The sequence below is a fragment of the Puntigrus tetrazona genome, chromosome 20 (genome assembly GCF_018831695.1).
Source record: "Puntigrus tetrazona isolate hp1 chromosome 20, ASM1883169v1, whole genome shotgun sequence".
NCBI classification, from domain to species: domain Eukaryota; kingdom Metazoa; phylum Chordata; class Actinopteri; order Cypriniformes; family Cyprinidae; genus Puntigrus; species Puntigrus tetrazona.
The window spans coordinates 5,539,191-5,560,770 of record NC_056718.1 but is presented as its reverse complement, the minus strand read 5'-3'; the positions used below and the strand labels follow the sequence as shown (position 1 = coordinate 5,560,770).

The 21,580-nt window shown below is 39.6% G+C and overlaps 19 non-coding genes across 19 annotated transcripts; all 19 read left to right on the top strand.

Moving 5' to 3' along the window:
- Positions 1-192: 192 nt before the first annotated feature.
- On the top strand, positions 193-304 carry trnal-caa. Its single transcript has 2 exons — positions 193-230; positions 259-304. It is a non-coding gene; the product is annotated as a tRNA-Leu (tRNA).
- Positions 305-662: 358 nt separating this feature from the next.
- trnal-caa lies at positions 663-774 on the top strand. Its single transcript has 2 exons — positions 663-700; positions 729-774. It is a non-coding gene; the product is annotated as a tRNA-Leu (tRNA).
- Positions 775-1,542: 768 nt separating this feature from the next.
- Positions 1,543-1,654, top strand: trnal-uaa. The gene is made up of 2 exons: positions 1,543-1,580; positions 1,609-1,654. It is a non-coding gene; the product is annotated as a tRNA-Leu (tRNA).
- Positions 1,655-2,383: 729 nt separating this feature from the next.
- trnal-caa lies at positions 2,384-2,495 on the top strand. Its single transcript has 2 exons — positions 2,384-2,421; positions 2,450-2,495. It is a non-coding gene; the product is annotated as a tRNA-Leu (tRNA).
- An 864-nt stretch (positions 2,496-3,359) lies between these two features.
- trnal-caa lies at positions 3,360-3,471 on the top strand. The gene is made up of 2 exons: positions 3,360-3,397; positions 3,426-3,471. It is a non-coding gene; the product is annotated as a tRNA-Leu (tRNA).
- Positions 3,472-4,839: 1,368 nt separating this feature from the next.
- On the top strand, positions 4,840-4,951 carry trnal-caa. Its single transcript has 2 exons — positions 4,840-4,877; positions 4,906-4,951. It is a non-coding gene; the product is annotated as a tRNA-Leu (tRNA).
- A 1,373-nt stretch (positions 4,952-6,324) lies between these two features.
- On the top strand, positions 6,325-6,436 carry trnal-caa. The gene is made up of 2 exons: positions 6,325-6,362; positions 6,391-6,436. It is a non-coding gene; the product is annotated as a tRNA-Leu (tRNA).
- Positions 6,437-7,302: 866 nt separating this feature from the next.
- Positions 7,303-7,414, top strand: trnal-caa. The gene is made up of 2 exons: positions 7,303-7,340; positions 7,369-7,414. It is a non-coding gene; the product is annotated as a tRNA-Leu (tRNA).
- Positions 7,415-7,570: 156 nt separating this feature from the next.
- Positions 7,571-7,682, top strand: trnal-caa. Its single transcript has 2 exons — positions 7,571-7,608; positions 7,637-7,682. It is a non-coding gene; the product is annotated as a tRNA-Leu (tRNA).
- Positions 7,683-8,077: 395 nt separating this feature from the next.
- Positions 8,078-8,189, top strand: trnal-caa. Its single transcript has 2 exons — positions 8,078-8,115; positions 8,144-8,189. It is a non-coding gene; the product is annotated as a tRNA-Leu (tRNA).
- Positions 8,190-8,450: 261 nt separating this feature from the next.
- trnal-caa lies at positions 8,451-8,562 on the top strand. The gene is made up of 2 exons: positions 8,451-8,488; positions 8,517-8,562. It is a non-coding gene; the product is annotated as a tRNA-Leu (tRNA).
- A 261-nt stretch (positions 8,563-8,823) lies between these two features.
- Positions 8,824-8,935, top strand: trnal-caa. The gene is made up of 2 exons: positions 8,824-8,861; positions 8,890-8,935. It is a non-coding gene; the product is annotated as a tRNA-Leu (tRNA).
- Positions 8,936-9,800: 865 nt separating this feature from the next.
- On the top strand, positions 9,801-9,912 carry trnal-caa. The gene is made up of 2 exons: positions 9,801-9,838; positions 9,867-9,912. It is a non-coding gene; the product is annotated as a tRNA-Leu (tRNA).
- A 393-nt stretch (positions 9,913-10,305) lies between these two features.
- trnal-caa lies at positions 10,306-10,417 on the top strand. The gene is made up of 2 exons: positions 10,306-10,343; positions 10,372-10,417. It is a non-coding gene; the product is annotated as a tRNA-Leu (tRNA).
- Positions 10,418-13,310: 2,893 nt separating this feature from the next.
- On the top strand, positions 13,311-13,422 carry trnal-caa. Its single transcript has 2 exons — positions 13,311-13,348; positions 13,377-13,422. It is a non-coding gene; the product is annotated as a tRNA-Leu (tRNA).
- A 1,915-nt stretch (positions 13,423-15,337) lies between these two features.
- On the top strand, positions 15,338-15,449 carry trnal-caa. The gene is made up of 2 exons: positions 15,338-15,375; positions 15,404-15,449. It is a non-coding gene; the product is annotated as a tRNA-Leu (tRNA).
- Positions 15,450-16,353: 904 nt separating this feature from the next.
- On the top strand, positions 16,354-16,465 carry trnal-caa. The gene is made up of 2 exons: positions 16,354-16,391; positions 16,420-16,465. It is a non-coding gene; the product is annotated as a tRNA-Leu (tRNA).
- A 904-nt stretch (positions 16,466-17,369) lies between these two features.
- On the top strand, positions 17,370-17,481 carry trnal-caa. Its single transcript has 2 exons — positions 17,370-17,407; positions 17,436-17,481. It is a non-coding gene; the product is annotated as a tRNA-Leu (tRNA).
- Positions 17,482-18,382: 901 nt separating this feature from the next.
- On the top strand, positions 18,383-18,494 carry trnal-caa. The gene is made up of 2 exons: positions 18,383-18,420; positions 18,449-18,494. It is a non-coding gene; the product is annotated as a tRNA-Leu (tRNA).
- The last annotated feature ends 3,086 nt before the right edge of the window (positions 18,495-21,580 follow it).

Below are 21,580 nucleotides of genomic sequence, written 5' to 3'. Positions count from 1 at the left end.
AATGAAGATGTGGCTTCAAATCACACTTCTGTCAAAAGGGGCTTTGATAACTGAAAGAAGTGTTGAGACACAGAAAATGTAAACATTTTTTTGGCCGAGTGGTTTAAACGGTTCAACTTATTGCCAAGTCAACATATTTTGCTGCTACAAATTACATTTGTAGAATTACTGTTCATGCAGCAAAACTTGCATGTCAGAATGGCCGAGTGGTCTAAGGCGCCAGACTCAAGGCATTTTCACCTTCTCAGTTGATGAGGTTTCTGGTCTCCAAATGGAGGCGTGGGTTCAAATCCCACTTCTGACAAAGGTTCTTTTGTAACTGGAAGAAGTGTTGAGATAGTAAAAATTTCAATTTCAGCCTTGCCAGTTGAGAAGGTTTCTGCTCTCCACATAGTGGTATGGGTTCAAATCTGGCTTCAGACAAAGTCTGAAAATCGAATAAATGCTGATGCCTTAACTGTAATAGTAGGCATTTCTGCTTTTGCACAGTATCCCATTTTGGTCTACAAATGAAGATGTGGCTTCAAATCACACTTCTGTCAAAAGGGGCTTTTATTTTTTTGGCCGAGTGGTTTAAACGGTTCAACTTATTGCCAAGTCAACATATTCTGCTGCTACAAATTACATTTGTTGAATTACTGTTCATACAACACATATTGCATGTCAGAATGGCCGAGTGGTCTAAGGCGCCAGACTCAAGGCATTTTCACCTTCTCAGTTGATGAGGTTTCTGGTCTCCAAATGGAGGCGTGGGTTCAAATCCCACTTCTGACAAAGGTTCTTTTGTAACTGGAAGAAGTGTTGAGATAGTAAAAATTTCAATTTCAGCCTTGCCAGTTGAGAAGGTTTCTGCTCTCCACATAGTGGCACAGGTTCAAATCTGGCTTCAGACAAAGTCTGAAAATCGAATAAATGCTGATGCCTTACATTTTTTTGGCCGAGTGGTTTAAACGGTTCAACTTATTGCCAAGTCAACATATTTTGCTGCTACAAATTACATTTGTTGAATTACTGTTCATACAGCACATATTGCATGTCAGAATGGCCGAGTGGTCTAAGGCGCCGGACTCAAGGCATTTTCACCTTCTCAGTTGATGAGGTTTCTGGTCTCCAAATGGAGGCGTGGGTTCAAATCCCACTTCTGACAAAGGGTCTTTTGTAACTGGAAGAAGTGTTGAGATAGTAAAAATTTCAATTTCAGCCTTGCCAGTTGATAAGGTTTCTGCTCTCCACATAGTGGCACGGGTTCAAATCTGGCTTCAGACAAAGTCTGAAAATCGAATAAACGCTGATGCCTTAACTGTAATAGTAGGCATTTCTGCTTTTGCACAGTATCCCATTTTGGTCTACAAATGAAGATGTGGCTTCAAATCACAATTCTGTCAAATGGTCTTTGATAACTGAAAGAAGTGTTGAGACACAGAAATTGTAAACATTTTTTTGGCCGAGTGGTTTAAACGGTTCAACTTATTGCCAAGTCAACATATTTTGCTGCTACAAATTACATTTGTTGAATTACTGTTCATACAGCAAAACTTGCATGTCAGAATGGCCGAGTGGTCTAAGGCGCCAAACTTAAGGCATTTTCACCTTCTCAGTTGATGAGGTTTCTGGTCTCCAAATGGAGGCGTGGGTTCAAATCCCACTTCTGACAAAGGGTCTTTTGTAACTGGAAGAAGTGTTGAGATAGTAAAAATTTCAATTTCAGCCTTGCCAGTTGATAAGGTTTCTGCTCTCCACATAGTGGCACAGGTTCAAATCTGGCTTCAGACAAAGTCTGAAAATCGAATAAATGCTGATGCCTTACATTTTTTTGGCCGAGTGGTTTAAACGGTTCAACTTATTGCCAAGTCAACATATTCTGCTGCTACAAATTACATTTGTTGAATTACTGTTCATACAGCAAAATTTGCATGTCAGAATGGCCGAGTGGTCTAAGGCGCCAGACTCAAGGCATTTTCACCTTCTCAGTTGATGAGGTTTTGGTCTCCAAATGGAGGCGTGGGTTCAAATCCCACTTCTGACAAAGGGTCTTTGTAACTGGAAGAAGTGTTGAGATAGTAAAAATTTCAATTTCAGCCTTGCCAGTTGATAAGGTTTCTGCTCTCCACATAGTGGCACGGGTTCAAATCTGGCTTCAGACAAAGTCTGAAAATCGAATAAATGCTGATGCCTTAACTGTAATAGTAGGCATTTCTGCTTTTGCACAGTATCCCATTTTGGTCTACAAATGAAGATGTGGCTTCAAATCACACTTCTGTCAAAAGGGGCTTTGATTTTTTTGGCCGAGTGGTTTAAACGGTTCAACTTATTGCCAAGTCAACATATTCTGCTGCTACAAATTACATTTGTTGAATTACTGTTCATACAACACATATTGCATGTCAGAATGGCCGAGTGGTCTAAGGCGCCAGACTCAAGGCATTTTCACCTTCTCAGTTGATGAGGTTTCTGGTCTCCAAATGGAGGCGTGGGTTCAAATCCCACTTCTGACAAAGGTACTTTTGTAACTGGAAGAAGCGTTGAGATAGTAAAAATTTCAATTTCAGCCTTGCCAGTTGATAAGGTTTCTGCTCTCCACATAGTGGCATGGGTTCAAATCTGGCTTCAGACAAAGTCTGAAAATCGAATAGACGCTGACGCCTTAACTGTAATAGTAGGCATTTCTGCTTTTGCACAGTATCCCATTTTGGTCTACAAATGAAGATGTGGCTTCAAATCACACTTCTGTCAAAAGGGGCTTTGATAACTGAAAGAAGTGTTGAGACACAGAAAATGTAAACATTTTTTTGGCCGAGTGGTTTAAACGGTTCAACTTATTGCCAAGTCAACATATTTTGCTGCTACAAATTACATTTGTTGAATTACTGTTCATACAGCAAAACTTGCATGTCAGAATGGCCGAGTGGTCTAAGGCGCCAGTCTCAAGGCATTTTCACCTTCTAAGTTGATGAGGTTTCTGGTCTCCAAATGGAGCGTGGGTTCAAATCCCACTTCTGACAAAGGTTCTTTTGTAATTGGAAGAAGTGTTGAGATAGTAAAAATTTCAATTTCAGCCTTGCCAGTTGATAAGGTTTCTGCTCTCCACATAGTGGCATGGGTTCAAATCTGGCTTCAGACAAAGTCTGAAAATCGAATAACTGTTGATGCCTTAACTGTAATAGTAGGCATTTCTGCTTTTGCACAGTATCCCATTTTGGTCTACAAATGAAGATGTGGCTTCAAATCACACTTCTGTCAAAAGGGGCTTTGATTTTTTTGGCGAGTGGTTTAAACGGTTCAACTTATTGCCAAGTCAACATATTCTGCTGCTACAAATTACATTTGTTGAATTACTGTTCATACAACACATATTGCATGTCAGAATGGCCGAGTGGTCTAAGGCGCCAGACTCAAGGCATTTTCACCTTCTCAGTTGATGAGGTTTCTGGTCTCCAAATGGAGGCGTGGGTTCAAATCCCACTTCTGACAAAGGTTATTTTGTAACTGGAAGAAGCGTTGAGATAGTAAAATTTCAATTTCAGCCTTGCCAGTTGATAAGGTTTCTGCTCTCCACATAGTGGCATGGGTTCAAATCTGGCTTCAGACAAAGTCTGAAAATCGAATAGACGCTGATGCCTTAACTGTAATAGTAGGCATTTCTGCTTTTGCACAGTATCCCATTTTGGTCTACAAATGAAGATGTGGCTTCAAATCACACTTCTGTCAAAAGGGGCTTTGATAACTGAAAGAAGTGTTGAGACACAGAAAATGTAAACATTTTTTGGCCGAGTGGTTTAAACGGTTCAACTTATTGCCAAGTCAACATATTTTGCTGCTACAAATTACATTTGTTGAATTACTGTTCATACAGCAAAACTTGCATGTCAGAATGGCCGAGTGGTCTAAGGCGCCAGTCTCAAGGCATTTTCACCTTCTCAGTTGATGAGGTTTCTGGTCTCCAAATGGAGGCGTGGGTTCAAATCCACTTCTGACAAAGGTTCTTTTGTAATTGGAAGAAGTGTTGAGATAGTAAAAATTTCAATTTCAGCCTTGCCAGTTGATAAGGTTTCTGCTCTCCACATAGTGGCATGGGTTCAAATCTGGCTTCAGACAAAGTCTGAAAATCGAATAGACGCTGATGCCTTAACTGTAATAGTAGGCATTTCTGCTTTTGCACAGTATCCCATTTTGGTCTACAAATGAAGATGTGGCTTCAAATCACACTTCTGTCAAAAGGGGCTTTGATAACTGAAAGAAGTGTTGAGACACAGAAAATGTAAACATTTTTTTGGCGAGTGGTTTAAACGGTTCAACTTATTGCCAAGTCAACATATTTTGCTGCTACAAATTACATTTGTTGAATTACTGTTCATACAGCAAAACTTGCATGTCAGAATGGCCGAGTGGTCTAAGGCGCCAGTCTCAAGGCATTTTCACCTTCTCAGTTGATGAGGTTTCTGGTCTCCAAATGGAGGCGTGGGTTCAAATCCACTTCTGACAAAGGTTCTTTTGTAATTGGAAGAAGTGTTGAGATAGTAAAAATTTCAATTTCAGCCTTGCCAGTTGATAAGGTTTCTGCTCTCCACATAGTGGCATGGGTTCAAATCTGGCTTCAGACAAAGTCTGAAAATCGAATAACTGTTGATGCCTTAACTGTAATAGTAGGCATTTCTGCTTTTGCACAGTATCCCATTTTGGTCTACAAATGAAGATGTGGCTTCAAATCACACTTCTGTCAAAAGGGGCTTTGATTTTTTGGCCGAGTGGTTTAAACGGTTCAACTTATTGCCAAGTCAACATATTCTGCTGCTACAAATTACATTTGTTGAATTACTGTTCATACAACACATATTGCATGTCAGAATGGCCGAGTGGTCTAAGGCGCCAGACTCAAGGCATTTTCACCTTCTCAGTTGATGAGGTTTCTGGTCTCCAAATGGAGGCGTGGGTTCAAATCCCACTTCTGACAAAGGTTCTTTTGTAACTGGAAGAAGCGTTGAGATAGTAAAAATTTCAATTTCAGCCTTGCCAGTTGATAAGGTTTCTGCTCTCCACATAGTGGCATGGGTTCAAATCTGGCTTCAGACAAAGTCTGAAAATCGAATAGACGCTGATGCCTTAACTGTAATAGTAGGCATTTCTGCTTTTGCACAGTATCCCATTTTGGTCTACAAATGAAGATGTGGCTTCAAATCACACTTCTGTCAAAAGGGGCTTTGATAACTGAAAGAAGTGTTGAGACACAGAAAATGTAAACATTTTTTTGGCGAGTGGTTTAAACGGTTCAACTTATTGCCAAGTCAACATATTTTGCTGCTACAAATTACATTTGTTGAATTACTGTTCATACAGCAAAACTTGCATGTCAGAATGGCCGAGTGGTCTAAGGCGCCAGTCTCAAGGCATTTTCACCTTCTCAGTTGATGAGGTTTCTGGTCTCCAAATGGAGGCGTGGGTTCAAATCCCACTTCTGACAAAGGTTCTTTTGTAATTGGAAGAAGTGTTGAGATAGTAAAAATTTCAATTTCAGCCTTGCCAGTTGATAAGGTTTCTGCTCTCCACATAGTGGCATGGGTTCAAATCTGGCTTCAGACAAAGTCTGAAAATCGAATAACTGTTGATGCCTTAACTGTAATAGTAGGCATTTCTGCTTTTGCACAGTATCCCATTTTGGTCTACAAATGAAGATGTGGCTTCAAATCACACTTCTGTCAAAAGGGGCTTTGATAACTGAAAGAAGTGTTGAGACACAGAAAATGTAAACATTTTTTTGGCCGAGTGGTTTAAACGGTTCAACTTATTGCCAAGTCAACATATTTTGCTGCTACAAATTACATTTGTTGAATTACTGTTCATACAGCAAAACTTGCATGTCAGAATGGCCGAGTGGTCTAAGGCGCCAGTCTCAAGGCATTTTCACCTTCTCAGTTGATGAGGTTTCTGGTCTCCAAATGGAGGCGTGGGTTCAAATCCCACTTCTGACAAAGGTTCTTTTGTAATTGGAAGAAGTGTTGAGATAGTAAAAATTTCAATTTCAGCCTTGCCAGTTGATAAGGTTTCTGCTCTCCACATAGTGGCATGGGTTCAAATCTGGCTTCAGACAAAGTCTGAAAATCGAATAACTGTTGATGCCTTAACTGTAATAGTAGGCATTTCTGCTTTTGCACAGTATCCCATTTTGGTCTACAAATGAAGATGTGGCTTCAAATCACACTTCTGTCAAAAGGGGCTTTGATTTTTTTGGCCGAGTGGTTTAAACGGTTCAACTTATTGCCAAGTCAACATATTCTGCTGCTACAAATTACATTTGTTGAATTACTGTTCATACAACACATATTGCATGTCAGAATGGCCGAGTGGTCTAAGGCGCCAGACTCAAGGCATTTTCACCTTCTCAGTTGATGAGGTTTCTGGTCTCCAAATGGAGGCGTGGGTTCAAATCCCACTTCTGACAAAGGTTCTTTTGTAACTGGAAGAAGCGTTGAGATAGTAAAAATTTCAATTTCAGCCTTGCCAGTTGATAAGGTTTCTGCTCTCCACATAGTGGCATGGGTTCAAATCTGGCTTCAGACAAAGTCTGAAAATCGAATAGACGCTGATGCCTTAACTGTAATAGTAGGCATTTCTGCTTTTGCACAGTATCCCATTTTGGTCTACAAATGAAGATGTGGCTTCAAATCACACTTCTGTCAAAAGGGGCTTTGATAACTGAAAGAAGTGTTGAGACACAGAAAATGTAAACATTTTTTTGGCCGAGTGGTTTAAACGGTTCAACTTATTGCCAAGTCAACATATTTTGCTGCTACAAATTACATTTGTTGAATTACTGTTCATACAGCAAAACTTGCATGTCAGAATGGCCGAGTGGTCTAAGGCGCCAGTCTCAAGGCATTTTCACCTTCTCAGTTGATGAGGTTTCTGGACTCCAAATGGAGGCGTGGGTTCAAATCCCACTTCTGACAAAGGTTCTTTTGTAATTGGAAGAAGTGTTGAGATAGTAAAAATTTCAATTTCAGCCTTGCCAGTTGATAAGGTTTCTGCTCTCCACATAGTGGCATGGGTTCAAATCTGGCTTCAGACAAAGTCTGAAAATCGAATAACTGTTGATGCCTTAACTGTAATAGTAGGCATTTCTGCTTTTGCACAGTATCCCATTTTGGTCTACAAATGAAGATGTGGCTTCAAATCACACTTCTGTCAAAAGGGGCTTTGATTTTTTTGGCCGAGTGGTTTAAACGGTTCAACTTATTGCCAAGTCAACATATTCTGCTGCTACAAATTACATTTGTTGAATTACTGTTCATACAACACATATTGCATGTCAGAATGGCCGAGTGGTCTAAGGCGCCAGACTCAAGGCATTTTCACCTTCTCAGTTGATGAGGTTTCTGGTCTCCAAATGGAGGCGTGGGTTCAAATCCCACTTCTGACAAAGGTTCTTTTGTAACTGGAAGAAGTGTTGAGACACAGAAAATGTAAACATTTTTTTGGCCGAGTGGTTTAAACGGTTCAACTTATTGCCAATCAACATATTTTGCTGCTACAAATTACATTTGTGGAATTACTGTTCATACAGCACATATAGCATGTCAGAATGGCCGAGTGGTCTAAGGCGCCAGACTCAAGGCTTTTTCACCTTCTCAGTTGATGAGGTTTCTGGTCTCCAAATGGAGGCGTGGGTTCAAATCCCACTTCTGACAAAGGGTCTTTTGTAACTGGAAGAAAGGTTGAGATAGTAAAAATTTCAATTTCAGCCTTGCCAGTTGATAAGGTTTCTGCTCTCCACATAGTGGCACGGGTTCAAATCTGGCTTCAGACAAAGTCTGAAAATCGAATAAATGCTGATGCCTTAACTGTAATAGTAGGCATTTCTGCTTTTGCACAGTATCCCATTTTGGTCTACAAATGAAGATGTGGCTTCAAATCACACTTCTGTCAAAGGGGCTTTGATAACTGAAAGAAGTGTTGAGACACAGAAAATGTAAACATTTTTTTGGCCGAGTGGTTTAAACGGTTCAACTTATTGCCAAGTCAACATATTCTGCTGCTACAAATTACATTTGTTGAATTACTGTTCATACAGCAAAATTTGCATGTCAGAATGGCCGAGTGGTCTAAGGCGCCAGACTCAAGGCATTTTCACCTTCTCAGTTGATGAGGTTTCTGGTCTCCAAATGGAGGCGTGGGTTCAAATCCCACTTCTGACAAAGGGTCTTTTGTAACTGGAAGAAGTGTTGAGATAGTAAAAATTTCAATTTCAGCCTTGCCAGTTGATAAGGTTTCTGCTCTCCACATAGTGGCACGGGTTCAAATCTGGCTTCAGACAAAGTCTGAAAATTGAATAAATGCTGATGCCTTACATTTTTTTGGCCGAGTGGTTTAAACGGTTCAACTTATTGCCAAGTCAACATATTTTGCTGCTACAAATTACATTTGTTGAATTACTGTTCATACAGCAAAACTTGCATGTCAGAATGGCCGAGTGGTCTAAGGCGCCAGACTCAAGGCATTTTCACCTTCTCAGTTGATGAGGTTTCTGGTCTCCAAATGGAGGCGTGGGTTCAAATCCCACTTCTGACAAAGGGTCTTTTGTAACTGGAAGAAGTGTTGAGATAGTAAAAATTTCAATTTCAGCCTTGCCAGTTGATAAGGTTTCTGCTCTCCACATAGTGGCACAGGTTCAAATCTGGCTTCAGACAAAGTCTGAAAATCGAATAAATGCTGATGCCTTACATTTTTTTGGCCGAGTGGTTTAAACGGTTCAACTTATTGCCAAGTCAACATATTCTGCTGCTACAAATTACATTTGTTGAATTACTGTTCATACAGCAAAATTTGCATGTCAGAATGGCCGAGTGGTCTAAGGCGCCAGACTCAAGGCATTTTCACCTTCTCAGTTGATGAGGTTTCTGGTCTCCAAATGGAGGCGTGGGTTCAAATCCCACTTCTGACAAAGGGTCTTTTGTAACTGGAAGAAGTGTTGAGATAGTAAAAATTTCAATTTCAGCCTTGCCAGTTGATAAGGTTTCTGCTCTCCACATAGTGGCACGGGTTCAAATCTGGCTTCAGACAAAGTCTGAAAATCGAATAAATGCTGATGCCTTAACTGTAATAGTAGGCATTTCTGCTTTTGCACAGTATCCCATTTTGGTCTACAAATGAAGATGTGGCTTCAAATCACACTTCTGTCAAAAGGGGCTTTGATTTTTTTGGCCGAGTGGTTTAAACGGTTCAACTTATTGCCAAGTCAACATATTCTGCTGCTACAAATTACATTTGTTGAATTACTGTTCATACAACACACATTGCATGTCAGAATGGCCGAGTGGTCTAAGGCGCCAGACTCAAGGCATTTTCACCTTCTCAGTTGATGAGGTTTCTGGTCTCCAAATGGAGCGTGGGTTCAAATCCCACTTCTGACAAAGGTTCTTTTGTAACTGGAAGAAGCGTTGAGATAGTAAAAATTTCAATTTCAGCCTTGCCAGTTGATAAGGTTTCTGCTCTCCACATAGTGGCATGGGTTCAAATCTGGCTTCAGACAAAGTCTGAAAATCGAATAGACGCTGACGCCTTAACTGTAATAGTAGGCATTTCTGCTTTTGCACAGTATCCCATTTTGGTCTACAAATGAAGATGTGGCTTCAAATCACACTTCTGTCAAAAAGGGGCTTTGATAACTGAAAGAAGTGTTGAGACACAGAAAATGTAAACATTTTTTGGCCGAGTGGTTTAAACGGTTCAACTTATTGCCAAGTCAACATATTTTGCTGCTACAAATTACATTTGTTGAATTACTGTTCATACAGCAAAACTTGCATGTCAGAATGGCCGAGTGGTCTAAGGCGCCAGACTCAAGGCATTTTCACCTTCTCAGTTGATGAGATTTCTGGTCTCCAAATGGAGGCGTGGGTTCAAATCCCACTTCTGACAAAGGTTCTTTTGTAATTGGAAGAAGTGTTGAGATAGTAAAAATTTCAATTTCAGCCTTGCCAGTTGATAAGGTTTCTGCTCCACATAGTGGCATGGGTTCAAATCTGGCTTCAGACAAAGTCTGAAAATCGAATAACTGTTGATGCCTTAACTGTAATAGTAGGCATTTCTGCTTTTGCACAGTATCCCATTTTGGTCTACAAATGAAGATGTGGCTTCAAATCACACTTCTGTCAAAAGGGGCTTTGATAACTGAAAGAAGTGTTGAGACACAGAAAATGTAAACATTTTTTTGGCCGAGTGGTTTAAACGGTTCAACTTATTGCCAATCAACATATTTTGCTGCTACAAATTACATTTGTGGAATTACTGTTCATACAGCAAAATTTGCATGTCAGAATGGCCGAGTGGTCTAAGGCGCCAGACTCAAGGCATTTTCACCTTCTCAGTTGATGAGGTTTCTGGTCTCCAAATGGAGGCGTGGGTTCAAATCCCACTTCTGACAAAGGTTCTTTTGTAACTGGAAGAAGTGTTGAGATAGTAAAAATTTCAATTTCAGCCTTGCCAGTTGAGAAGGTTTCTTCTCTCCACATAGTGGTATGGGTTCAAATCTGGCTTCAGACCATGTCTGAAAATTGAATAAATGCTGATGCCTTAACTGTAATAGTAGGCATTTCTGCTTTTGCACAGTATCCCATTTTGGTCTACAAATGAAGATGTGGCTTCAAATCACACTTCTGTCAAAAGGGGCTTTGATTTTTTTGGCCGAGTGGTTTAAACAGATCAACTTATTGCCAAGTCAACATATTTTGCTGCTACAAATTACATTTGTTGAATTACTGTTCATACAGCACATATTGCATGTCAGAATGGCCGAGTGGTCTAAGGCGCCGGACTCAAGGCATTTTCACCTTCTCAGTTGATGAGGTTTCTGATCTCCAAATGGAGGCGTGGGTTCAAATCCCACTTCTGACAAAGGGTCTTTTGTAACTGGAAGAAGTGTTGAGATAGTAAAAATTTCAATTTCAGCCTTGCCAGTTGATAAGGTTTCTGCTCTCCACATAGTGGCACGGGTTCAAATCTGGCTTCAGACAAAGTCTGAAAATCGAATAAATGCTGATGCCTCAACTGTAATAGTAGGCATTTCTGCTTTTGCACAGTATCCCATTTTGGTCTACAAATGAAGATGTGGCTTCAAATCACACTTCTGTCAAATGGTCTTTGATAACTGAAAGAAGTGTTGAGACACAGAAATTGTAAACATTTTTTGGCCGAGTGGTTTAAACGGTTCAACTTATTGCCAAGTCAACATATTTTGCTGCTACAAATTACATTTGTTGAATTACTGTTCATACAGCACATATTGCATGTCAGAATGGCCGAGTGGTCTAAGGCGCCAGACTCAAGGCGTTTTCACCTTCTCAGTTGATGAGGTTTCTGGTCTCCAAATGGAGGTGTGGGTTGAAATCCCACTTCTGACAAAGGTTCTTTTGTAACTGGAAGAAGTTTTGAGATAGTAAAAATTTCAATTTCAGCCTTGCCAGTTGATAAGGTTTCTGCTCTCCACATAGTGGCATGGGTTCAAATCTGGCTTCAGACAAAGTCTGAAAATCGAATAAACGCTGATGCCTTAACTGTAATAGTAGGCATTTCTGCTTTTGCACAGTATCCCATTTTGGTCTACAAATGAAGATGTGGCTTCAAATCACACTTCTGTCAAAAGGGGCTTTGATAACTGAAAGAAGTGTTGAGACACAGAAAATGTAAACATTTTTTTGGCGAGTGGTTTAAACGGTTCAACTTATTGCCAAGTCAACATATTTTGCTGCTACAAATTACATTTGTAGAATTACTGTTCATGCAGCAAAACTTGCATGTCAGAATGGCCGAGTGGTCTAAGGCGCCAGACTCAAGGCATTTTCACCTTCTCAGTTGATGAGGTTTCTGGTCTCCAACTGGAGGCGTGGGTTCAAATCCCACTTCTGACAAAGGTTCTTTTGTAACTGGAAGAAGTGTTGAGATAGTAAAAATTTCAATTTCAGCCTTGCCAGTTGAGAAGGTTTCTGCTCTCCACATAGTGGTATGGGTTCAAATCTGGCTTCAGACAAAGTCTGAAAATCGAATAAATGCTGATGCCTTAACTGTAATAGTAGGCATTTCTGCTTTTGCACAGTATCCCATTTTGGTCTACAAATGAAGATGTGGCTTCAAATCACACTTCTGTCAAATGGTCTTTGATAACTGAAAGAAGTGTTGAGACACAGAAAATGTAAACATTTTTTTGGCCGAGTGGTTTAAACGGTTCAACTTATTGCCAAGTCAACATATTTTGCTGCTACAAATTACATTTGTTGAATTACTGTTCATACAGCACATGTTGCATGTCAGAATGGCCGAGTGGTCTAAGGCGCCAGACTCAAGGCATTTTCACCTTCTCAGTTGATGAGGTTTCTGGTCTCCAAATGGAGGTGTGTGTTCAAATCCCACTTCTGACAAAGGTTATTTTGTAACTGGAAGAAGTGTTGAGATAGTAAAAATTTCAATTTCAGCCTTGCCAGTTGAGAAGGTTTCTTCTCTCCACATAGTGGTATGGGTTCAAATCTGGCTTCAGACAAAGTCTGAAAATCGAATAAATGCTGATGCCTTAACTGTAATAGTAGGCATTTCTGCTTTTGCACAGTATCCCATTTTGGTCTACAAATGAAGATGTGGCTTCAAATCACACTTCTGTCAAATGGTCTTTGATAACTGAAAGAAGTGTTGAGACACAGAAAATGTAAACATTTTTTTGGCCGAGTGGTTTAAACGGTTCAACTTATTGCCAAGTCAACATATTTTGCTGCTACAAATTACATTTGTTGAATTACTGTTCATACAGCACATATTGCATGTCAGAATGGCCGAGTGGTCTAAGGCGCCAGACTCAAGGCTTTTTTCACCTTCTCAGTTGATGAGGTTTCTGGTCTCCAAATGGAGGCTTGGGTTCAAATCCCACTTCTGACAAAGGTTCTTTTGTAACTGGAAGAAGTGTTGAGATAGTAAAAATTTCAATTTCAGCCTTGCCAGTTGATAAGGTTTCTGCTCTCCACATAGTGGCACGGGTTCAAATCTGGCTTCAGACAAAGTCTGAAAATCGAATAAATGCTGATGCCTTAACTGTAATAGTAGGCATTTCTGCTTTTGCACAGTATCCCATTTTGGTCTACAAATGAAGATGTGGCTTCAAATCACACTTCTGTCAAATGGTCTTTGATAACTGAAAGAAGTGTTGAGACACAGAAAATGTAAACATTTTTTTGGCCGAGTGGTTTAAACGGTTCAACTTATTGCCAAGTCAACATATTTTGCTGCTACAAATTACATTTGTTGAATTACTGTTCATACAGCAAAACTTGCATGTCAGAATGGCCGAGTGGTCTAAGGCGCCAGACTCAAGGCATTTTCACCTTCTCAGTTGATGAGGTTTCTGGTCTCCAAATGGAGGCGTGGGTTCAAATCCCACTTCTGACAAAGGTTCTTTTGTAACTGGAAGAAGTGTTGAGATAGTAAAAATTTCAATTTCAGCCTTGCCAGTTGAGAAGGTTTCTGCTCTCCACATAGTGGTATGGGTTCAAATCTGGCTTCAGACAAAGTCTGAAAATCGAATAAATGCTGATGCCTTAACTGTAATAGTAGGCATTTCTGCTTTTGCACAGTATCCCATTTTGGTCTACAAATGAAGATGTGGCTTCAAATCACACTTCTGTCAAATGGTCTTTGATAACTGAAAGAAGTGTTGAGACACAGAAAATGTAAACATTTTTTTGGCCGAGTGGTTTAAACGGTTCAACTTATTGCCAAGTCAACATATTTTGCTGCTACAAATTACATTTGTTGAATTACTGTTCATACAGCACATGTTGCATGTCAGAATGGCCGAGTGGTCTAAGGCGCCAGACTCAAGGCATTTTCACCTTCTCAGTTGATGAGGTTTCTGGTCTCCAAATGGAGGTGTGTGTTCAAATCCCACTTCTGACAAAGGTTATTTTGTAACTGGAAGAAGTGTTGAGATAGTAAAAATTTCAATTTCAGCCTTGCCAGTTGAGAAGGTTTCTTCTCTCCACATAGTGGTATGGGTTCAAATCTGGCTTCAGACAAAGTCTGAAAATCGAATAAATGCTGATGCCTTAACTGTAATAGTAGGCATTTCTGCTTTTGCACAGTATCCCATTTTGGTCTACAAATGAAGATGTGGCTTCAAATCACACTTCTGTCAAATGGTCTTTGATAACTGAAAGAAGTGTTGAGACACAGAAAATGTAAACATTTTTTGGCCGAGTGGTTTAAACGGTTCAACTTATTGCCAAGTCAACATATTTTGCTGCTACAAATTACATTTGTTGAATTACTGTTCATACAGCACATATTGCATGTCAGAATGGCCGAGTGGTCTAAGGCGCCAGACTCAAGGCTTTTTCACCTTCTCAGTTGATGAGGTTTCTGGTCTCCAAATGGAGGCTTGGGTTCAAATCCCACTTCTGACAAAGGTTCTTTTGTAACTGGAAGAAGTGTTGAGATAGTAAAAATTTCAATTTCAGCCTTGCCAGTTGATAAGGTTTCTGCTCTCCACATAGTGGCACGGGTTCAAATCTGGCTTCAGACAAAGTCTGAAAATCGAATAAATGCTGATGCCTTAACTGTAATAGTAGGCATTTCTGCTTTTGCACAGTATCCCATTTTGGTCTACAAATGAAGATGTGGCTTCAAATCACACTTCTGTCAAATGGTCTTTGATAACTGAAAGAAGTGTTGAGACACAGAAAATGTAAACATTTTTTTGGCCGAGTGGTTTAAACGGTTCAACTTATTGCCAAGTCAACATATTTTGCTGCTACAAATTACATTTGTTGAATTACTGTTCATACAGCACATGTTGCATGTCAGAATGGCCGAGTGGTCTAAGGCGCCAGACTCAAGGCATTTTCACCTTCTCAGTTGATGAGGTTTCTGGTCTCCAAATGGAGGAGTGGGTTCAAATCCCACTTCTGACAAAGGTTCTTTTGTAACTGGAAGAAGTGTTGAGATAGTAAAAATTTCAATTTCAGCCTTGCCAGTTGATAAGGTTTCTGCTCTCCACATAGTGGCATGGGTTCAAATCTGGCTTCAGACAAAGTCTGAAAATCGAATAAATGCTGATGCCTTAACTGTAATAGTAGGCATTTCTGCTTTTGCACAGTATCCCATTTTGGTCTACAAATGAAGATGTGGCTTCAAATCACACTTCTGTCAAATGGTCTTTGATAACTGAAAGAAGTGTTGAGACACAGAAAATGTAAACATTTTTTTGGCCGAGTGGTTTAAACGGTTCAACTTATTGCCAAGTCAACATATTTTGCTGCTACAAATTACATTTGTTGAATTACTGTTCATACAGCACATATTGCATGTCAGAATGGCCGAGTGGTCTAAGGCGCCAGACTCAAGACATTTTCACCTTCTCAGTTGATGAGGTTTCTGGTCTCCAAATGGAGGCGTGGGTTCAAATCCCACTTCTGACAAAGGGTCTTTTGTAACTGGAAGAAGTGTTGAGATAGTAAAAATTTCAATTTCAGCCTTGCCAGTTGATAAGGTTTCTGCTCTCCACATAGTGACACGGGTTCAAATCTGGCTTCAGACAAAGTCTGAAAATCGAATAAATGCTGATGCCTTAACTGTAATAGTAGGCATTTCTGCTTTTGCACAGTATCCCATTTTGGTCTACAAATGAAGATGTGGCTTCAAATCACACTTCTGTCAAAAGGGGCTTTTATAACTGAAAGAAGTGTTGAGACACAGAAAATGTAAACATTTTTTTGGCAGAGTGGTTTAAACGGTTCAACTTATTGCCAAGTCAACATATTCTGCTGCTACAAATTACATTTGTTGAATTACTGTTCATACAGCACGTGTTGCATGTCAGAATGGCAGAGTGGTCTAAGGCGCCAGACTCAAGGCATTTTCACCTTCTCAGTTGATGAGGTTTCTGGTCTCCAAATGGAGGCGTGGGTTCAAATCCCACTTCTGACAAAGGTTCTTTTGTAACTGGAAGAAGTGTTGAGATAGTAAAAATTTCAATTTCAGCCTTGCCAGTTGAGAAGGTTTCTGCTCTCCACATAGTGGTATGGGTTCAAATCTGGCTTCAGACAAAGTCTGAAAATCGAATAAATGCTGATGCCTTAACTGTAATAGTAGGCATTTCTGCTTTTGCACAGTATCCCATTTTGGTCTACAAATGAAGATGTGGCTGCAAATCACACTTCTGTCAAAATTGGCTTTGATAACTGAAAGAAGTGTTGAGACACAGAAAATGTAAACATTTTTTTGGCAGAGTGGTTTAAACGGTTCAACTTATTGCCAAGTCAACATATTCTGCTGCTACAAATTACATTTGTTGAATTACTGTTCATACAGCAAAATTTGCATGTCAGAATGGCCGAGTGGTCTAAGGCGCCAGACTCAAGACATTTTCACCTTCTCAGTTGATGAGGTTTCTGGTCTCCAAATGGAGGCGTGGGTTCAAATCCCACTTCTGACAAAGGGTCTTTTGTAACTGGAAGAAGTGTTGAGATAGTAAAAATTTCAATTTCAGCCTTGCCAGTTGATAAGGTTTCTGCTCTCCACATAGTGGCACGGGTTCAAATCTGGCTTCAGACAAAGTCTGAAAATCGAATAAATGCTGATGCCTTAACTGTAATAGTAGGCATTTCTGCTTTTGCACAGTATCCCATTTTGGTCTACAAATGAAGATGTGGCTTCAAATCACACTTCTGTCAAAAGGGGCTTTGATAACTGAAAGAAGTGTTGAGACACAGAAAATGTAAACATTTTTTTGGCAGAGTGGTTTAAACGGTTCAACTTATTGCCAAGTCAACATATTCTGCTGCTACAAATTACATTTGTTGAATTACTGTTCATACAGCACGTGTTGCATGTCAGAATGGCAGAGTGGTCTAAGGCGCCAAACTCAAGGCATTTTCACCTTCTCAGTTGATGAGGTTTCTGGTCTCCAAATGGAGGTGTGGGTTCAAATCCCACTTCTGACAAAGGTTCTTTTGTAACTGGAAGAAGTGTTGAGATAGTAAAAATTTCAATTTCAGCCTTGCCAGTTGAGAAGGTTTCTGCTCTCCACATAGTGGTATGGGTTCAAATCTGGCTTCAGACAAAGTCTGAAAATCGAATAAATGCTGATGCCTTAACTGTAATAGTAGGCATTTCTGCTTTTGCACAGTATCCCATTTTGGTCTACAAATGAAGATGTGGCTTCAAATCACACTTCTGTCAAAATTGGCTTTGATAACTGAAAGAAGTGTTGAGACACAGAAAATGTAAACATTTTTTTGGCAGAGTGGTTTAAACGGTTCAACTTATTGCCAAGTCAACATATTCTGCTGCTACAAATTACATTTGTTGAATTACTGTTCATACAGCAAAATTTGCATGTCAGAATGGCCGAGTGGTCTAAGGCGCCAGACTCAAGACATTTTCACCTTCTCAGTTGATGAGGTTTCTGGTCTCCAAATGGAGGCGTGGGTTCAAATCCCACTTCTGACAAAGGGTCTTTTGTAACTGGAAGAAGTGTTGAGATAGTAAAAATTTCAATTTCAGCCTTGCCAGTTGATAAGGTTTCTGCTCTCCACATAGTGGCACGGGTTCAAATCTAGCTTCAGACAAAGTCTGAATATCGAATAAATGCTGATGCCTTAACTGTAATAGTAGGCATTTCTGCTTTTGCACAGTATCCCATTTTGGTCTACAAATGAAGATGTGGCTTCAAATCACACTTCTGTCAAATGGTCTTTGATAACTGAAAGAAGTGTTGAGACACAGAAAATGTAAACATTTTTTTGGCCGAGTGGTTTAAACGGTTCAACTTATTGCCAAGTCAACATATTTTGCTGCTACAAATTACATTTGTTGAATTACTGTTCATACAGCACATGTTGCATGTCAGAATGGCCGAGTGGTCTAAGGCGCCAGACTCAAGGCATTTTCACCTTCTCAGTTGATGAGGTTTCTGGTCTCCAAATGGAGGAGTGGGTTCAAATCCCACTTCTGACAAAGGTTCTTTTGTAACTGGAAGAAGTGTTGAGATAGTAAAAATTTCAATTTCAGCCTTGCCAGTTGATAAGGTTTCTGCTCTCCACATAGTGGCATGGGTTCAAATCTGGCTTCAGACAAAGTCTGAAAATCGAATAAATGCTGATGCCTTAACTGTAATAGTAGGCATTTCTGCTTTTGCACAGTATCCCATTTTGGTCTACAAATGAAGATGTGGCTTCAAATCACACTTCTGTCAAATGGTCTTTGATAACTGAAAGAAGTGTTGAGACACAGAAAATGTAAACATTTTTTGGCCGAGTGGTTTAAACGGTTCAACTTATTGCCAAGTCAACATATTTTGCTGCTACAAATTACATTTGTTGAATTACTGTTCATACAGCACATATTGCATGTCAGAATGGCCGAGTGGTCTAAGGCGCCAGACTCAAGACATTTTCACCTTCTCAGTTGATGAGGTTTCTGGTCTCCAAATGGAGGCGTGGGTTCAAATCCCACTTCTGACAAAGGTTCTTTTGTAACTGGAAGAAGTGTTGAGATAGTAAAAATTTCAATTTCAGCCTTGCCAGTTGATAAGGTTTCTGCTCTCCACATAGTGACACGGGTTCAAATCTGGCTTCAGACAAAGTCTGAAAATCGAATAAATGCTGATGCCTTAACTGTAATAGTAGGCATTTCTGCTTTTGCACAGTATCCCATTTTGGTCTACAAATGAAGATGTGGCTTCAAATCACACTTCTGTCAAAAGGGGCTTTTATAACTGAAAGAAGTGTTGAGACACAGAAAATGTAAACATTTTTTTGGCAGAGTGGTTTAAACGGTTCAACTTATTGCCAAGTCAACATATTCTGCTGCTACAAATTACATTTGTTGAATTACTGTTCATACAGCAAAATTTGCATGTCAGAATGGCCGAGTGTTCTAAGGCGCTAGACTCAAGGCATATTTTCACTTTCTCAGTTGATGAGGTTTCTGGTCTCCAAATGGAGGCGTGGGTTCAAATCCCACTTCTGACAAAGATTCTTTTGTAACTGGAAGAAGTGTTGAGATAGTAAAAATTTCAATTTCAGCCTTGCCAGTTGAGAAGGTTTCTGCTCTCCACATAGTGGCATGGGTTCAAATCTGGCTTCAGACAAAGTCTGAAAATCGAATAAATGCTGATGCCTTAACTGTAATAGTAGGCATTTCTGCTTTTGCTCAGTATCCCATTTTGGTCTACAAATGAAGATGTGGCTTCAAATCACACTTCTGTCAAAAGGGGCTTTGATAACTGAAAGAAGTGTTGAGACACAGAAAATGTAAACATTTTTTTGGCCGAGTGGTTTAAACGGTTCAACTTATTGCCAAGTCAACATATTCTGCTGCTACAAATTACATTTGTTGAATTACTGTTCCTACAGCACATGTTGCATGTCAGAATGGCCGAGTGGTCTAAGGCGCCAGACTCAAGGCATTTTCACCTTCTCAGTTGATGAGGTTTCTGGTCTCCAAATGGAGGCGTAGGTTCAAATCCCACTTCTGACAAAGGGTCTTTTGTAACTGGAAGAAGTGTTGAGATAGTAAAAATTTCAATTTCAGCCTTGCCAGTTGATAAGGTTTCTGCTCTCCACATAGTGGCACGGGTTCAAATCTGGGTTCAGACAAAGTCTGAAAATCGAATAAATGTTGAAGCCTTAAATGTAATAGTAGGCATTTCTGCTTTTGCACAGTATCCCATTTTGGTCTACAAATGAAGATGTGGCTTCAAATCACACTTCTGTCAAAAGGGGCTTTGATAACTGAAAGAAGTGTTGAGACACAGAAAACGTAAACATTTTTTTTGGCCGAGTGGTTTAAACGGTTCAACTTATTGTCAAGTCAACATATTTTGCTGCTACAAATTACATTTGTTGAATTACTGTTCATACAGCACATATTGCATGTCAGAATGGCCGAGTGGTCTAAGGCACCAGACTCAAGGCATTTTCACCTTCTCAGTTGATGAGGTTTCTGGTCTCCAAATGGAGGCGGGGGTTCAAATCTGACTTAAGACAAAGTCTGAAAATCAAATAAATGGTGATACCATAAATGTAATAATTCTGCTTTTGCACAGTGACCCATTTTGGTCTACAAATGGAGACATAGCTTCAAATCACACTTCTGTCAAAGGGTGTTTGATAACTGAAAGAAGTATTGAGACAGAAAAAATGTAAATGGAAAAAAAAGGGAGGTATGGCTTCAAATCACATTTCTGTCAAAGGGTCTTTGATAACTGTGTTGAGTGTTGAGGGTGTTTAAACAGAGAAAATGTAAACATTTTTTGACAAATGTTGATAACGTAAATGTAGTAGTATGCTATTCCACTGTGACCCATTTTGCTCTCAAAAGGGAGGCGTGTTATAACAGCAAAAACAATGCAATTTCCTTTTTTCGCAGATTTGTCAAAATGGCCGATTAATTACATTTCTTTAATTATTTTTCATGAGGTATGAGACAATTGTCAGAATGGCCAAGCAGTCTATGATGCATTCTCAAATGGAGGTGTGGGTTCTTTTGTGTTCAGCCATTTTTAGCTGTATAAAAAATAAAAAAATAAAAGTTAGTTGTGCTGCTTGATATTGAATTTGGTGTCATGTAATTTTAATGTATTATCTTAATTATGTTTTAATTTTATGGCACAATTTGGCGTCTACTTTTCAGTGTTCCTTTTGTTTTACAGTTTGTGTTTGATTTGTATGGTTAATGGCTTTTATTTAGGTACATTTATTTATTATAATTTATTAAAACACGCATCTCGTTTTAGTAATATAGGTAAAGCTATATGTTTTGATGGTCCTTTTAAACCTTTGACATGATTTTCGTCTGTGCAAAAAACAATTGTGGCATTTTCATTTTGCGGTAATGTCTAAAGATGTTTTATTCTGCAATAGTAACTTGCACCATAGCCCACTAGGTGTCATCATCGTACAGTCTGCATACATGTAGAACAATGTTTATTAGATCCATGTTACACAGTGTGATTTGTAAGGATTTTATAAGATCGAAATCGAACAGTCTCTTAAAAGCATTAGACATTATGCTGACTATAAGTAACGTGCACTGAAATGTCACCTTTCATGAGTGTTAGTAGATAAGTGACATGAACACAAGCATGAATGCCACATTTTGTACCTTTGTATCTTACATTCTCTCCTTTAATGCCCTAAAACAAGGATCCTCAAATCTGTACCTCGAGATTCACTTTCCTGCAGAGTTTAGCTCTAACCCTAATCAAACCCACCTGAGCATCTTAATCACTGTCTTCAGGATCATTAGAAAAAAAATACACCTTATATGACATATATGACATGTAGTTTCATTGAAAATGAGCTGAGATAGTTTATAGACCACAGATTATAGACCAGGGATGTCCAAACTCGGACATGGAGGGCCGGGGGCCTGTAGAGTTTAGCTCTACCCCAATAAAACAAATTAAACACACCTGAAGCAACTAATCAAGCTCTTACCAGGCATGATAGAAACTTCCAGGCAGGTATATGTTGAAGCAAGTTTGGAGCTAAACTCTGCCAGACACAGGCCCTCCAGGACAGAGATTGAATGCTCCCTTCCTATA